Genomic DNA, 18006 nt, shown 5'->3' on the forward strand with positions numbered 1-18006 from the left:
CTCCGAAGGGCCGGCTCCTACCTCCTAGCCGTATTCTGGGCGGTTCGCCCGCCTCCCTGGGGGTTCCGTTTCCCGCGGGCTGCACATGCTGAGCCCCAATTCTGTAGTGCCCCCCACCCCTGGCCTTCAGAGAAACTACAGAAGCGCCTGGTCGAGTGACCCCGCGCTGGAAAAAAAAGGAGGCGGCGCTGGGCGGAGGGGCGGCGAGGGAGCGGGAAAGAGAAGTCCTGTTTCCTTCCCCCATACCCACAAATCCAGGACTGTTCCCTGGCTCCCCCTGTACCGTTACGGTCGTGGGAGGAGGGAACGGATCTCAGGATCCTGCTTTGCACCGTGTAACACGGTGGGGAGCTGAGAAAAAAGCGGAGCATCTGGGGAAGAGACACTTCCCATCCCAGCAGGGTCGTGCAGAGTGGGTGGGCACTGTCGGGCTTGCTCCCGAGCGCCCCACTGCCAGCGAAGCAGCGCTCTAGACGCAGCAAGTAGTCCGGACAATCCAGAACCTGGGGCCCGGGCAGAGCTCTCGTCTGGTTAGCAAGCACTGAGCCATCTCTTAACTGGTCTTCTCACCCTTCCCCCTCTCGGGAAACCACCTTTCCAGAGAGGGGCCTCGTAGATTCTGGAAGACGGCACAGTGGGCGCCAGTCCCGGCGTGGCGGGTTCTGTGCTTGAGGGGGACGCAGACGCGACGGATGCTGTCTTCGCCGCCCAGGAGGGAGCTGCGGCGGGGAATAGGACCCAGGGCGGGGGCGCCGCGCCACACTGGGAGGAGGCCACTCGTTCGAGCAAACAAAGCCCGGAACCTCTGGTGCCAGCGTCCGAGGGAGCCGGGATGTCACCAAGTGGTAGGGTGCGCGAGTGCCAGGGCCATTACAAGTTTCCCGCACTCCACTGAGCCCAGCCCAGACCCCGCACCGACAACAAAAGATTCTCTTTGCTTCCCCACCGTATCTGCGGAACCCCTGAACCCAAACCTCGTGCAGAGCGAAAACAGCGCTCTTCTACCCAACCTCCTCCAGCCCTCGAGGGCAGAACCCCTTCCCCTGCCTTCGCACCAGGACCGGGCACTTCCGAGAATCTCACCCTTTCAGGGCTTCTCTCTTGCCTGCTGGCCCGAAAGTGAGGACGAGCCCCCGGGTACTGCACACACAGCCCGGGGCCAGGGAGCTCTCCGCGCGGTCGGTGTCCCGGGCGGCGCCTGGCGTGTGCGCAGCGCGGGTGGGGAAGCTCGCAGCACGGAGCCCGGCGGTCTCTGGGGCGCAGGGTGGAGAGGAGCAGCGGGCAGGGCTCGCGACTGCTCCCCCAGGGCCGGGCAACGGTCGGGAGACTGACACAAGACAAAATAAAACGCAAGCACCACAAAGCCGAGACAGGGCGTGCGGACCGCGGCCCCGGGACCCGCAGGAGGGAGCCAAGCCGCCCGGGAGGTGGGGCGCGCCGGGGCGCCCCAGCCGTACCTTTTCGGTGCATCGACGGGCAGGCGGCCGGGGCTCGGAGCGGGCTGGTACAGCTTGTATCCCATTTAGTAATCCATTATCGAGGGGATCTTTCCGGGCCGCGAGCTGCGCTCTCTCCTTCGCAAGCCTTTGTCATTCCTACATGTGTGCTTGTCTCTTTGGGGTAACAGTCGCGGCGACTACTTTCTGGGATGCAAACGCGCTGTATTCATCTCCAATGACAGGCGGAGAAGGGGAGAGGAAGAAAGAAAGAAAGAAAGAAAGAAACCAACAAGAAAGGAGTAAATGTTCAAGAAACTCTTCTCCAAATCCAAATTCCACTGGGATTCCACTCCGGCGATCCCTTCGGTGGTGTCTGCGCCGATTAACAAGTCATTTCAGGGTGGGGGGCCGGGGTGGGGGCTGGCGCAGGGGTTCGCCCTCTAGCCCCGCTCCACGGCTGGGAGCGCTACGCCGCGGGTGTGGCAATGCTGGCCGCAGCCGCCGCTCCTAAGCGGACATCGCGGGCGGTCGGCCCCGCGGAGAAGCGCCGCTGCTGCGTCCGGAGCGCCTGGGCAGCCGAGTGCGCGGGGAGCGGAGTTGGCTGCAGCCTCACCCCGTGCGCCTCACTACTCCTGTGTCACCGGAGAGGCCGCCGCTCCGGGGCGGAGCCAAGTCCCGGACTGGATTGCGCAGAGCGGACTCTCCTCCTGCAACCCCGCCTCCTTTGGCTGGCGTCTTCTCCGACCCAAAGGAGAGCTGCGGTCTATGTGTGCGAACGCTAGCGAGCGAGGCGGAGAGACGGAGGACCTACGCGGTTTGGCCGCAGGTGGAGCCTTGGACCGGCTGGCCAGCGCAGCTTCCTTCCACCACTATTCCCGGCCCCGCCGCGCGCTCGGCCGAGGTCCCCGCGGGGGCGACGCCGGCAGGAGGCCAGCCCTTGCCTCCCCCACCCCCGCAGTTGCTCTAGCAAGGGGAAAAAAAAAAAAAAAAAGAATCCCAGACAGCATTGCTGAGCCCTGCCAAATCAGAAAAATTAATAAAAATAGACGTAGTGAAGGAGCGAGTTACAAGAAAGGATTTCATCGATTTTCTTAAATGGAAAAGTTTTAAAGGATGAGGGTAAGTGAACGGCGAACCTTTCTAATTCTGATTACTGTATCAAGAGGTAGATTCCAGAAGTGATGGATGCTCTGCGCCCCCAGATGAATTGCACAGAACCCGGTGCGCTTAAAAATACACTTCGAAGATACGAACACAGCTATTAGTTAACGTACGTACAACGCAACACGTTAATAAAGCATGTTAAGTAAGCAAATAAACTATAGTGCAAAGGATGCTGTTAACAACGAAGATCTGCTTTTAAAGTTAGAAAGTGTGTAGGCTGTTCTTAGAAGTAACTATGTAAACTTCAGAAATAAGACACAGTTCCAATGAGAATCCAACAGCTTCATGGAATAAACAAATCGCAACTTCTTCCAAGGCGCTTTTGTTACCATTAGAAGAAGAATGGCAGGCACAGCCTTCCTCCTCCGCTTGAAAGTTCATTCGCCAAAAAAGCCTTGCAGTTACAGGCTTGGGCCCACTGGGCAGGCCACACGATGTCCCCCCTCCCCCGGCCGCTGCGCGCTCCCCGCCTGCTTGCCCCGCAGACTGCGCACGGTAGCACGTTGCTCCCCGAGTGGGCTTCTCACTTGGTTTGGATCGTAGCCCCAGCCTTTAAAGAAGTAACACGGGGCGGCCAAGCAGTTCTCCGATCAATATTTGCTAGTCATGGGGTCGGCCGAGAAAAGCATTGGGAAGGAGATCAGGGTCTCAGTCGCCCTTAGGCCGAATGCCTTCATATAAATGCAGTAGAAACTGTACCTGTTCCTTAATTGGGGCTAGGGCCACTAATAAATCTACCCCCCCTTTTTTTAATTACCGTTCCTACATGGAACTAGACTACATACAGACATCTGCTAATGAGGGCTCACGAAGAATAAAATAAGTGCACACGCGACAACAGTGTTTGTATATATAAGATATATTTTCCACAAACCGTTTAGAAAAGGTGAGAAGGGTAAGCGGGAAAAAGTCGGTCTCCCTGCCGTCTGCCAAAGGTGCCAGCAGGGGCCGCTATCCCCACCTTTCGCAGGCAAAAGCAGCTAGAGATCCGCGGCGGCGGGGGGTTGGGGGGCTGCGGCCGTAGGTGCGCGCGCAGCCACCGCGGCACGCGGAGCCAACTCCGGGAGGGGGCTGGGGCGTGGGGGCGGCGCGCTTGGCTGCGCGCTCCCGCGGCCCGGGTTGGGACTGGCTCGCGGACGTCCCTTTCGAATCCGGTCGGGACCCTGGGAGAGGACCTGGCGGGCCGCCAGCGGTCAATCCTCGGCTGCGCTATTTAACGCCCAAATTTCGGCGTTAAGTCCTGAGCTCGTCCGTGCGTCCCCGGCGCGGTCCCGCGGCCCGCACGTCGGGCCCAAGATGTCCCTGGGGTTCTCCGCCCGGTGTTGTCTCCATCCCGGCCGGGTCGCCGAGGCCCTTTCTTCCTTCTCTGCCGCTGATTTACATGCTAATTGTGTCTGGGAAAAGTTCTTTAATTGGCAGAATTAGTCAGAGCAAACGAATTGTTTCACAGGCTGAACTAAATTCCGGGTTTAGCGTCTTCCCTTGGAGAAACAGGCAAACTGTTTTGTTTGTTTTATGGATGTATTGGAAATGCCCCACATCGAGTTTCAGGATATGTTTTTAAAGGGAAATTATTTTCATTATTAATATTTGCATGTTTAATTTGCAGTAACGCTGAGCCAAGAAGCAGGAGATTAAATTTACCTAGTTTAAAATTAGAGAATACAAGAAGAAAAGACTTTCAGTTAATTTTCGCACGGCTGAGAAATACCACCCAGAATCTTCCTGGCAATGACGAAATCCTGAAGTCTCACCATCCAATTAGGCACCCGTCGTCCTGACCAGGTGAGATTACATTTCCACCTGCCAGGGGAGAGATGCTTCTGAAGCTGGCAGAAAAGCCAACTGTTGTGTCGCTCCGAAGCCCTCGGGGGAGCACCTGTGGGAAGGCTGCCCCGTGAAACCTCATGATATCATTTCCCCTTCTGTGCGCTGCTGCAGACTCAGTCCCAGACGCCTGCCTTAAGTTTTCAGTAAAACCTCTGCCCTTTCAAAGCCTTTGAAGTCTGCAATCCACCCTGCCCCTTCAGGGAAGAAAGCCAATGGGAGTTAAAGAATCACCAAGTGTTAGAACTAGAAGGAAACTTGGACTGTTTTGTAGTTAAGTGGCATGAAGTGGAGTGACCAACGCCCTAGTCTCTAGAGGCCAGCTGTTGTTAGGGTAACTTATTACTAGCTGGTGACCTTGGGGCAGTCCCTTATCTCTCTGGAGCAGTGGACTCACTGGTAAATGGGGATTCAGCTACTACTGTCTTCCCAGGGATGGTGTGGATTAAATGAGATGGTGAGTGTAAACCATGGGTCTAGGGATAAAGGTTAACTAGCATCTGTAAAGGTTAACTAGCATCTGTAAAGGTTAACTAGCATCTGTAAAGGTTAACTAGCATCATTGTCATCCTTGTCATCCCCCCGTGTCGATCCTCCCACCACCGTTTACAGGGATCAGACGGAGGCAGAGGAAAAAGGTGGCTTGTTTTGTGTCAGTGCTGGGAGCTAGCCCAACTCTTCAGTGCTTAGAAGCCCACACTGCTGTCCCCCACAGCACCTGGGAAAAGTGTGATGAAGGAAGAGGAGCTGGAAAGGTACACTCACCCAGGATCCTTTTAAAGACCGCATCTAGCTGTTTGATCAGAATCTCTGCTTTACTACAAAAGGGAGTAGTGAACTTGGAAGAAGTGTCTGCTGGTGTTCACCACTCAACTCCTTGTGGGTATGAGTTCTTGGAGGACACTTGGGGAGTGCAATTTGTACAATCAGGCTGTTACCGCTCATGATCAGGGAACCTCTCTGTGTCTATCTTTGGAGTCCCTTCTCCAAAGTTCTGTTCACCTGCTTGCCTTAAATCAGTGGTTTTAAAATCCATTTGTACATTAGAATTACGGGGGAGCTTTTGAATGGCATAAATCCCCAGGCTCCAGAGATTCTGATTTATTGGTCTGGGGTGGGGGGACGTGGGCATGGATATCTTTTAAAGCTTCCTGGGTGGTTCTAGTGTGTAGCCGGGGATGGATGAGAGCCACCATCACCATGAATCCTGGCTCTGTTCTAGAACACTGCTTTTTCCCAGCCTTCTTTGGTGAGGCTGTTTGTCATCCTTCTTGCCTGTTTATCCCAGTGTCAGGAAGTGCGGTTAGTGTCCTTGCTTCTCAGACCACTTCTCCTTCTCTCAAAAACTCCCAGACCGTTGGAGGCTGTGCCCTACAAACACATTGGCACTATCTTCCACAGACCTCATTTTACCCCACTTTTAAAGACTTAGCACCAGGCTTACTGTCCTTCTATCTGTCCCACCACCTGTCACCTTTCATGGGAGTGTTAGCGTCCACCTAACTACTAACCCTCTGCTTTTTCAGCTTCTTGCCTTCCTCATCTACACTGTCCTTTGTTCCTACTCACCTCTGCCCCCCACTCCAGGGCTTCATGCTGGGCCTTGTTATCAGGAAAGGCTCCATGTTCTAAATCACTAGTTCTGACATCCCCTCTCCAATCACAGCTTCCTCTCGTTCCACCTTACTTGCCCACGCACCTCCCTGCGCTCACTCTGATTGCAGGAAGCCCTCCAAGCCATGGGTCCTGCCACTCTCTCCATCCATCCATCCCCTGCCTCTTTCATTCCCCTCTATGTCCAGCAGAGCTTCATAATAACAGTGTCTCTCTGGCAAACACTTTCAACTCCTGGCAAACACTTTCAACTCCTGGCTCCTCTTTCTTTTGGTCACGCCCATCTGAGTGAAAACCAGTCCCGAATTATAGAAATACCACCCTTCTCTGCTCTTGCATCGGGCAGCTGAAGCCTAGTAGAAAAAACATTTCAAGCACGCATTTAGGCAGGCTGCACACTCAGTCATCAGCCTCAGTTGGGTCCTCAACACCGACTCGTCATCTTCCCTTTCTCTCAGTTAGTCTCTAACTTTCTCCCCTAATTGGATATTTCACCCTCAGTGCCTCCTACTTCCCTGAAAAAACAGAGTCCATCAGATGGGAACTTCTCGCATCTGTACTCATCATTTCCTGCTTATCTCCTTACGATGGAGGCAGTGTCCCTCCTCCAGTCTGACAGAGGCCAATCCCTCCACCTGTTTTCAGATCATTTACACGTTCTCAGAAATCTTGTTCTACTGTCTCCACCTCTTCTGCATCTCCCCATCGGCACATAAACAGGTTTTAGTCTCTCTCATCTTAGAAACAAGCCTTTCTAGGGTTTTCTGTGCCTTTTACCCCTTCTCTCCTCTCTTCCAAAGACAAAGGATTGTTGACAATCTGCATTGCCACTACCTTCTCTCCCGTTTGCCCATTCCTGCCTGGCTTGTGTAACCAGCATGCCTTTGCCAAGACTTTTGCTCTTGTCTTCCGTGACATCCATGACAGTAAATCCAGTGGACATTTTAAAGTTTTGATTTTATTTGAAGTCTCAGCGTTGATGCACATGACCACTCCTTCCTCTGGGAAATACCCTTCGCTCTTGATTTCGATAGCACATCACTCTCAGCTGGTTCTCCTGCCTCTCTCCTTTTTTCAACTTTGTTTTTCTTTTGAGGCCTTTGAAAGATACAGAAAATATCAAAGAATTAAAAAAAAAATCCTAGAATTAGCAACTGTTAATATTCTGTCTTATTTGTTTCCTGTCTTTATTGCAAGAAATAAAACATGGTGTATAAAGCTTAGCTTCCTTATAATCAACACTGTCTTTCCCATTCCCTTCCATTTCCTCATAGTAACAGCGTCATGAGTTTCCTGTGCATCTTTATAGTTCGTTTTCTATACTTTAACATAGATCATATGTGCCCAGAACCAATATATAGAGAAATATTTTTGGTGGCGTTTTCCCCCAAATTAACATAAATAATGTCCTGTTTACTCTTGTCCTCCAGTTCACTCTCCACATTGTAGCTAAAGCTATCTCTGAAAGATGCATATCTGATCACATAGCTTCCCTGCTTAAAACACTCTGACATCCTGAAACCTTAATAGGACCTTCAAGGCTGTGCATGATTTGGTTCTTGCCTACCTCTCTGGTCTTGTCTCTCTGCCAGGCTCCCATCACTTTCTTCCCTCTGCAACATCACTGGTATGGAAAGTTCCAAGCTCCTCTGTAACTACAGGCCTGCACTGGAACACCGTCATCTCCCCCTTTTACCTCTTTACCTGGCTAATTCCTACTCATCCTTCAAGTTTCAGCCTAAATGTTTCTTCCTCAAGACAGACTTCCCTGATACTCCAGAAGACGTTATACCTCTCCATTATGTGTTCTCAAAGTACCCTGCCATATTAGTCCATCTATGACAGCTAGAGTTAATTTTCAGTCCAATAGCTTGTTGAATGCTTCTCTTTCCTGTTAGATCAGAAGCTCCTTGAGTCATGGGACTATACCTTCTTCGTTTCTCTTGCATCTCTAGCACCTAGCAGATGGTAGGGGCCTGGTACCTAAAAGAGGGGAGGAATTTGTGAAAGCAGTGAGTTCTTTTTCAAGGATTCGGTGGGAAAAGAAATAGATTGTTGGATGGGATAGGACCATTTAAAAAGGGAAAGAAAAGAAAAAACACTAGAAAGTTATTCTGAGATTTCAGTTCTCAAGATGAACAAAATCTAGGCTTTCCCCCAACACAGAACTTTCAACGTACGGTGTCTAACTTGTTTTTTGAATGAGGAAAGAAGGATTTACAGGTGTGAGTGATGAGCAAACACCACAATTACAAAACGAGATGCTTGAAAATAAGTTGCAATAAGAATATAAATACAGCTCGAAAAGACCACCAGTGGAAGGAGATAAAACTGCAATTTGAATCCCCTGGGGACGATGCAGTCTCTGGGGGGTGCCCTCGCAGCAGGCTGGAGCTTGCTAACAGTGATTTACTGTCTGCTCCTCCGTGAATAGTTTCACGGGTCGCACCCTCTCCGTGTAACAATCATGCCACTGTCCCACAGGGCTGCTTGGGCTCCATTCCCTTCTGATATCAAATCATTGTTTGGGAAATGAAGAGAATGGTAGGTTAGAAATAAGGTCGTGAATGAACAATAAATGTTAAGTAAACCAGAACTGCATTTTTTTTTTCCCTCACAAGAGCTCTTTACATTTTTTCGAAGTCTTTAGTTATGTAACGCAGAGCAAAAGCTATGTCTGACCTTATTTTCATCTTTCTGTTCCAACCTAACTTCTTTTAATTGTCCCTCCTACTACCATTGAGACTTAAAAGTATCTGCTTGGTTATGAGTTTGTTTAAAAATGCAGTTCGCTAAATATAATTTATAATTTTCATAACCAGATAAACCAGATGATGAAACACTACTTTGGAATTTGCTGTTTAGCCAAAAGAATGGTGAAAAGTAAAATATACTTACTTTTGAGAACTGTTTTCAAGGCCTTTGCTTCCAGGTAGTAGAAGGTCTCTAGAAGAGGGCACTGCTCTAGCCTATGATTAAATATCAAATTAGCTTCAAATTCATTCCAAATCTAGTTTTTAGATTATGTGAGAAGACACCGTACTGATATCAACTGAAAGACTTTTTCCAGGCTGTTTCTGATGAATGTGTATTTAAGAGCAATTTTATAACTGGAGAGATGGAGATAACCAAGGGTGTTTTGTTTGTTTTAATATCGAAAACTTAAAACAGAAGACAGCTGTTTTAAACATCAAACTTAGGCTGGATATTGCGGACAATGAAAGTACTTAAAAAAAAATGATATGCTTGGATCTAAAGTAGATTTTTAGATGAAGTATAAAAAATGACATATTTGAATATAAAACGATCCTGAAAAAACTCCTCTATACTTGGATGGTTTCCTAATGTCTTAACCTGCCTTTGGATTTCATACCTGGGCAAGTCTCTAGTTAATAGTCCTGTGAAACACTGACAACACGTAGCTAGCTAGATTTAAGAATGTGTTCAGAGATAACTTTTAGGTGGAAATGAGCTTAAATATTACCTTATAAAATAAATAACATATTGTTCGGCACTTCCCCAAAGTTTCAGACGATTCAGTCACAAGCTACTAGCGATTAATTTGTACTTCACCAAAATTTAAGACAAGTAGAACAATTGATGTCACGTTCTTTGTGAAACCTTTTAAATACACCTTTATTCATAACCGGGTACTTATTAATTTAAACTAGAATGTTACGTTTTAACATCTGAACTGAAAACCTACCCACCCATTTTCTTAAGAAATATTGTGTCATGAACTGTATTATTAAGACTCATATAAACACACACGTTGATTTCCTCCTAGTTCCTCTCCCTCTCTTTCCATGCCTCAAAGCAATTGAGTCATTTCCTTTCTCCAAATGGCCCTTTAAAGGCTTTTTCTTGTTTAAGCAAATTTTTGAAGGCCCTAACCCTCGCTGCCTCCTCCCCATTTCTGTACCCTTCTCTACCTTTGAACAAGATCGCAAGCATGAATTTTTGTATTATTATAGCCCAATGTTGACGTCGTTTTGCTAGACTCCGTTGCCTTGGGCAGTTTTTTCCCTTTTTGCTTTACATTACTTTTTCCAGTCACTTTTTTTTTTTTTTGCGAGGGGAGGGGAGAAAACTGTTTAGCTGTTTTTCTTATAATAAAGCACATCGTATAAACTGAAATAAGAATGTTGTATGGTAGTATTGACTTACTCACGTGGAGGGAGAGTTACCCTTACGCTCTCAGGTTCCTATCAATGCGTTATTAGATGATGGTGACTCAGATGCAGTGGTGCTTTAGTTATCAGCATGCTGTCTCCGGATCACATCACAAGGTCATCGTCATCCTTCCAGCTGCTCAGGCCAAGCAACTTAGAGTCCTCTTGACTTCTCTTGGTCTCCCATTTGTCACATCCAATCCATCAGCAGAACCTGTTGGCTCTGTCTTCAAAATATATCCAGAGTCTGACAACTTCTCATTTCCCCCATTATCACACTGGTCCACGCCACCATCATTTTCACCTGGAGTCTCCTCATAGCTGCTCTCCCTGCTCCTGAACTTGCTGTATACGGTACCCTACAATCTAGTCCCCAGATCGCTGCCAGAATGATCCTTTAATGTTTTCAATAAAGTGATGTCACTCCTCTTCTCCAAACCATCCAGTGGTTTCTCTCCCACCTCCTCAGGGTGAAAGGCAAAGTCCATTCTTCGTGGTCTGCTCTCCACCTCTCCTGCTTATCTCCTCTTTGCCCCCTCACTCATCCCACATCCCACCTCACGCTCTTTGTTTCTCCTCTTCCCGAAACATTATTTCCTGAGATATCCCTCAGGCTCATTTCACCTTCTTTAGGTCTTTGCTCATATGTCAGGCCTCCCTGACCACTACATATAAAATTACAAATCCTTAACCTATTATACGTTCTTTAATACCCCTTACCCTACTTCCTTTTTCTTATAGCCCTTATTCCCCCTGTATATACTTACTTGCTTATTTGTTTATTGTCTATTTCCTGCCACTTAGACTAAGCTTGAATAGGGCAGGAACTGACTTTCACGTAACACTATATCCCCAGCACTTAGAACAGTGCCTGCCACATCTTAGAAATGCAATATGTATTTTTTGAGTGAGTGAATGAATAACCACACCTTACCAGGTTTAATGTCAATCATGTTAGAACCCCTGGGTGCGTGGACTATACTAGGTAACGTTTAAAGCAAAGTGAGTAGCTCTCTGTTGAGAATTGCTCCCAAATACATGGTTCTCTTTAACAGTTTCTTTGTCTAATGTTACAGTAGGCAGCACTTGGTGAATTTTTGTTTTTGTTAATACAGTTTGCTTTGGGGCAGTCCTGCTGTTTGGTGGTGAGAGTAGTAATGGGTGTATGCTGAGCTAGGAGGTTCTCAATGAGAAATACCTGGTGTGATGATGAAGCCGTTTCTTGCTACTTGCTGGTTACTTCAGATGATCACTTTCAAAGACCAAGAGTAAAGGACAGCTAGCCTCACATCACAACCTTGGGCTACCATAATAAAATCTCACAGACTGGGTGTCTTAAACAACAGGTGTATATTTTCTTCTGATTCTGGAGGCTAGAAATCCAAGATCAAAGTTCTGGCTGTTTGGTTTCTGGTGAGCACTCTCTTCCTGGCTTGCAGATGTTTCCCTCTCACTGTGTCCTCGTGTGGCCTTTCCTGGGGACATGCAAACACAGAACAGAGAGAGTGAGCTCTGTTGTGTCTCATCTTATAAGGACACTAATCCTATTGGATCAGGGTCCTAATCTTATGACCTCATGTAACCTTAATTATCTCCTTACTCCAAATACAGCCCCCACTGGAGGTTAGGGTTTCAACATATGAACTTTGGGGGAACACAAGTATTTAGTCCCTAAAAACCTTCCTTCCAGGGTTAGCTGAATCCTGGGAGGTCTCATGCTTACTGTCCTACAGGCAGGCTTACATAAGGGAGTGGCCAGCAGGGCCATTGGGTTTGGGCCTCACATTCAGAAAAGTTCTCACGTGATCTTTTTTAACCTTGTCTTCAAATAATGTCCATATACATATACTACTTGCATAAAAATAACCACATGCATAAAAATATTCCAGATAACATGCATATGTATATAAAATACATTGAATACATTAAATATATATATAATGTATATATAATTACTGTATTGTTATTTTATTGAAGTATAGTTAATTTACAATATTATATTAGTTTTAGGTATACAATATAGTGATCCCATATTCTTATACTTTATACTCAATTTAATGTAAAATATTGGCTCTATTCCCTGTGCAGTACAATCCTTGTAGCTTATTTTATACATAGTTGTATGTACCTCTTAATCCCCTACCCCTATCTTGCCTCTCCTTCGTCCCTCTCCACACTGGTAACCACTAGTTTATTCTCTATCTGTACGTCTGTTTCAGTTTTATTATATTGATTAATTTGTTTCACTTTTGAGAGTCAACATACAAATGATAACATACATTATTTGTCTTTCTGTGTCTGACTTATTTCACTGAGCATGACACCTGCCAGGTCCATGTTGTTGCAAATGGCAAATTTTCATTCTTTTTTATGGCTGAGTAATACTTCACTATATATATATTTTATAGCTTCTTGATGTATTCATCTGTTGACAGACACTTAGGTTACTTCCATATCTTGGCTATTGTAAATAATGCTGCTATGAACATTGAAGTGCATGTATCTTTTCAAATTAGTGTTTTCATTTTCTTTGGCTTTATACCCAGGAGTGGAATTGCTAGATCATATGGTAGTTCTGTTTTCAAATTTTGAGGAATATCCATACCATTTTCCATAGTGGTTGCACCAATTTACATTCCCACCAACAGTGTACAAGGGTTCCTTCTTCTCCATGTCCTCACCAACATTTGTAATTTGTGGTCTTTTTGAAGATAGCCATTTTAACAAGTGTGAGGTGATATCTCATTTTGGTTTTGATTTGTCTTTCTCTGATGATTAGTGACATTGAACATCTTTTCATGTGCCTGTTGGCCATCTGTATGTCTTCTCTGAAAAAATGGCTATTCAGGTCTTCCACCCATTTTTAATTGTTTTTTTAATATTGAGTTGTATGAGCTGTTTCTATATTTTGGATATTAACCCCTTACTGGTCCTATCATTTGCAAATATTTTCTCCTGTTCAGTAAGTTGTCTTTTAGTTTTGTTGACTGTTTCCATTGCTATGCAAAAGCTTTAAAGTTTAATTAGGTCCCATTTGTTTATTTTTGCTTTTGTTTCCTTTGCTTTAGGAGACAGATCCAAACATATAAGCTGCGATTTATGTCAGAGAGTGTTCTATGTTTTCTTCTAGGAATTTTATGGCTTCTGGTCTTGCATGTAGGTCTTTAATACATTTTGAGTTTATTTTTGTATATGGTGTGAGAAAATGTTCTGATTTCATTCTTTGACATGCACCTGTCCAGTTTTTCCCAGCACCATTTGTTGAAGAGACTGTTTTTACCCCTTTGTATATCCTTGCCACCTTTCTTGAAGATTCATTGTGGGTTTTTTTCTGGGCTCTGTGTTTTGTTCCACTGATCTGTTTCTGCATTTGTGCCAGTACCATACTGTTTTGATGACTTTAGCTTTGTAGTACAGCCTGAAGTCAGGGAGCATGATACCTTCAGCTGTGCTCTTTTTTCTCAAGACTGCTTTGGTTATTCCGTTTTTTTTTCATATAAATTTTAGGATTATTCTAATTCTGTGAAAAATGTCTTGGGTATTTTGATCAGGATTACATTAAATTTGTAGATTGCTTTGGGTAGTATGGACATTTTAACAATATTAATTCTTTCAATCCATGAACATGAGATATCTTTCCATATCTTTGTATCACCTTTAATGTCCTTCATCAGTGTTTTACAGTTTTTAGAGTGTAGGTCTTTCATTTCCTTGGTTAAGTTTATTCCTAGGTATTTTATTCCTTTTGATGCAGTGGTAATTGGGATCGTTTTCTTGCTTTCTCTTTCTGAGAGTTCATTATAAGTGCATGGAAAAGCAACAGATTTTTGTATATTAATCTTGTATTCTGTATTCAACTTTACGGAATTCATTTATTAGTTCAGATAGTTTTTTGATGGAGACTTCAGGGTTTTCTATATATAGTATCATGTCATCTGCAAATAGTGACAGTTTTACTTCTTCCCTTTCAATTTGAATGCATTTTATTTCTTTCTTTGGTCTAATTGCAGTGGCTAGGACTTTGAATACTATGTTAAGTAGAAGTGGTGAAAGTGGCATTCTTGTTCCTGATGTTAGAGGAAAAGATTTTAGCTTTTCTCTCTTGAGTATGATGTCAGCTATGGGTTTGTCATAAATGGCCTTCATTATATTAAGATACGTTCCCTCTATACCAACTTTGAAGACAGTTTTTGTCATGAATGGATGTTGAATTTTGTCAGATACTCTTTCTGCATCTATTGAGATGATCGTATGATTTTTATTCTTTGTTTGTTAATGTAGTGTATCACATTGATTGATTTGCAGGTGTTGAACCATCCTTGTATCCCTGGAATAAATCCCACTTGATCATGGTGTATTATCCTTTTTATATATTGTTAGATTTGGTTTGCTAATAATTATGTTAAGGATTTTTGCATCTATATTCATCAGTGATATTGGCCTCTAATTTTCTTTCTGTGGTGTCTTTGTCTGGCTTTGGTATTGGGGTAATGGCCTTGTAGCATGAATTTGGGAGTGTCCCCTCCTCTTCAATTTTTGGAATAGTTTGAGAAGGATAGGTATTGGCTCTATGTTATATGTTTGGTAGAATTCCCGTGTGAAGCCATGTGGTTCTGTTTTGTTTGCTGAGATTTTTGATTACTAATTCAATTTCACTACTAGTGACCATTGTGTTCAGATTGTCTGTTTCTTCCTGATTCAGTCTTGGAAGATTGTATGTTTCTAGAAATATATCCATTTCTTCTAGGTTGTCCAATTTGTTTGCATATAACTGTTACTAGTATTCTCTGATGATTTTTTTGTATCTCTGTGATATCAGTTGTAATTTCTCCTCTTTCATTTCTTATTTGGTTTATTGGGGTCCTCCATCTTTTTTCTCGATGAACCTGGCTAAAGGCTTATGAATTTTGGTTATCTTTTGAAAAAACCAGCTCTTGGTTTCTTTGATCTTTCTTTTTTTTTTTTTTGTGGTCTCTATGTTACTTATTTCCTCTCTAATCTTTATTATTTCCTTCTTTCTGCTGCCTTTGGGCTTTGTTTGTTCCTTTTTTATAATTCCTTTAGGTGTCAGGTTAGGGTGTTTATTTGAGACTTTTCTTGTTTCTTGAGGTAGGCCTTTATCATTATAAACTCCTCTCTTAGAACTGTTTTGGCGATGTCCCATAGATTTTGAAAAGTTGTGTTTTTATTTTCATTTGTCTTGAGGTATTTTCTGATTTCCTTTTTGATTTCTTCATTGATCTATTGGTTTTTTAGTAGCATGTTGTTTAGTCTTCATGTGTTTGTGTTTTCCCATTTTTCTTCCAGGAATTGATTTCTACTTTAATACTATTGTGGTCGGAAAAAATGCTTAATGTAATTTCTGTTGTCTTAAATTTGTTGAGACTTCTTTTGCAGACTAGCCTGTGACATATCCTGGAGAACATTCCATGTGTTTCTGAAAAGAATTTGTGTTCTGCTGTTTTTGGATGAAATGTCCTGTAGATACCTATTAAGTCCAACTGGCCTAATGTGTCACTTAAAATCCTTGTTTCCTTATTGATTTTCTGCCTGGATGATCTGTCCATTGATGTCAGCAGGGTGTTAAAATCCCCTACTATTATTGTATTATTGTCAAATTCTCCTTTTATGTCTCTTACTATTGGCTTTATATATTTAGGTGCTCCTATATTAGGAGCATATATGTTATCAAATGTTGTATGCTCTTTCTGTATTGATTTCTTTATCAATGTATAATGCCTTTTTTTGTCTTGTGTTCTAGACTTTGTTTTAAAGTCTGTTTTGTCTCATGTGAGTATTTCTACCCCAGCTTTCTTGTAATTTCCATTTACATGAAATATCTTTTTCCACACCCTCACTTTCAGTGTGTGTGTGTCTTTAGCTCTGATTTGAGTCTCTTCTAGGCAGCATATGGGTGTGTCTTGTTTTTTTTAATCCAATAAGCCACTCTTGTCTTTTGATTGGAGCATTTAGTTTATTGACATTTAAAGTGATTATTGATAGGTATGTACTTATTGCCATTTTGTTACTTTTTTTTTTCAAAAACAGCTGTTTTAATACAAAATCAGAGAAGCTATAAGCAAGTTACACTCTAAAGGATATAATTGTCTATGCTCAAGGTTTAAAAAGAGAAAAGAAAAACAAAAATGATTTTTTCTTCCTTAACAAAATGAAAACAAAGTAGGAAAATTTCAGCTTGAGAAGAAATTTAGCACATTATCATATGATACTATCAATATTTCTAATAAAATAGTGAGTAATTACTATATAGCTGGAACTTCAGAAAAAGTGTCTCTATTTTTTTAATTTTTAAATTGAATTTAATTTTTTTTTATACAGCAGGTTCTTATTAGTCATCAATTTTATACACATCAGTGTATACATGTCAATCCCAATCGCCCAATTCATCACACCACCACCCCCATCCCCCTGCCACGTTCCCCCTTGGTGTCCATACGTTTGCTCTCTACATCTGTGTCTCAATTTCTGCCCTGCAAACCGGTTCATCTGTACCATTTTTCTAGGTTCCACATATATGCGTTAATATACGATATTTGTTTTTCTGACTTACTTCACTCTGTATGACAGTCTCTAGGTCCATCCACGTCTCAACAAATGAGCCAGTTTTGTTCCTTGTTAGGCTAATATTCCATTGTATATATGTACCACATCTTCTTTATCCATTCGTCTGTCGATGGGCATTTAGGTTGCTTCCATGACCTGGCTATTGTAAATAGTGCTGCAATGAACATTGGGGTGCATGCGTCTTTTTGAATTACGGTTTTCTCTGGGTATATGCCCAGTAGTGGGATTGATGGATCATATGGTAACTTTATTTCTAGTTTTTTAAGGAACCTCCATACTGTTCTCCATACTGGCTCTATCAATTTACATTCCCACCAACAGTGCAGAAGGCTTCCCTTTTCTCCACACCCTCTCCAGCATTTGTTGTTTGTAGATTTTCTGATGACGCCCATTCTAACTGGTGTGAAGTGGTACCTCATTGTAGTTTTGATTTGCATTTCTCTAATAATTAGTGATGTTGAGCATCTTTTCATGTGCTTCTTGGCCATCTGTATATCTTCTTTGGAGAAATGTCTATTTAGGTCTTCTGTGCATTTTTGGATTGGGTTGTTTGTTTCTTTAATATTGAGCTGCATGAGCTGTTTATATATTTTGGAGATTAATCCTTTGTCTGTTGATTCGTTTGCAAATATTTTCTCCGATTCTGAGGGTTGTCTTTTCGTCTTGTTTATGGTTTCCTTTGCTGTGCAAAAGCTTTGAAGTTTCATTAGGTCCCATTTGTTTATTTTTGTTTTTCTTTCCATTACTCTAGGAGATGGATCAAAAGAGATCTTGCTGTGATTTATGTTAAAGAGTGTTCTTCCTATGTTTTCCTCTAAGAGTTTTATAGTGTCCGGTCTTACATTTAGGTCTCGAATCCATTTTGAGCTTATTTTTGTGTATGCTGTTAGGGCGTGTTCTCATTTCATTCTTTCACATGTAGCTGTCCAGTTTTCCCAGCACCACTTATTGAAGAGACTGTCTTTTTTCCATTGTATATCCTTGCCTCCTTTGTCATAGATTAGTTGACCATAAGCGTGTGGGTTTATCTCTGGGCTTTCTATCTTGTTCCATTGATCTATGTTTCTGTTTCTGTGCCAGTACCATATTGTCTTGATTACTGTAGCTTTGTAGTATAGTCAGGGAGTCTGATTCCTCCAGTTCCGTTTTTTTCCCTCAAGACTGCTTTGGCTATTCGGGGTCTTTTGTGTCTCCATACAAATTTT

At 43.6% G+C, this 18006-nt stretch overlaps 1 protein-coding gene and 1 long non-coding RNA gene across 2 annotated transcripts in view; both read right to left on the reverse strand.

The window, feature by feature from the left end:
* Window positions 1-2627, reverse strand: part of SEMA6A (semaphorin 6A) — a 128500-nt gene extending 125873 nt beyond the window's left edge. Inside the window, exon 1 of the mRNA XM_082375638.1 lies at window positions 1458-2627. The gene's annotated coding sequence lies outside the window, so the exon portion shown is untranslated. The remainder of the gene's footprint in view (window positions 1-1457) is intronic.
* The window catches only part of LOC309622584, a 1043817-nt gene that overhangs the window by 395372 nt on the left and 630439 nt on the right, over window positions 1-18006 (reverse strand). The window lies entirely within an intron of this gene.

Source organism: Balaenoptera borealis (genome assembly GCF_965194805.1).
Source record: "Balaenoptera borealis genome assembly, chromosome: 2".
Classification (NCBI taxonomy): Eukaryota; Metazoa; Chordata; class Mammalia; order Artiodactyla; family Balaenopteridae; genus Balaenoptera; species Balaenoptera borealis.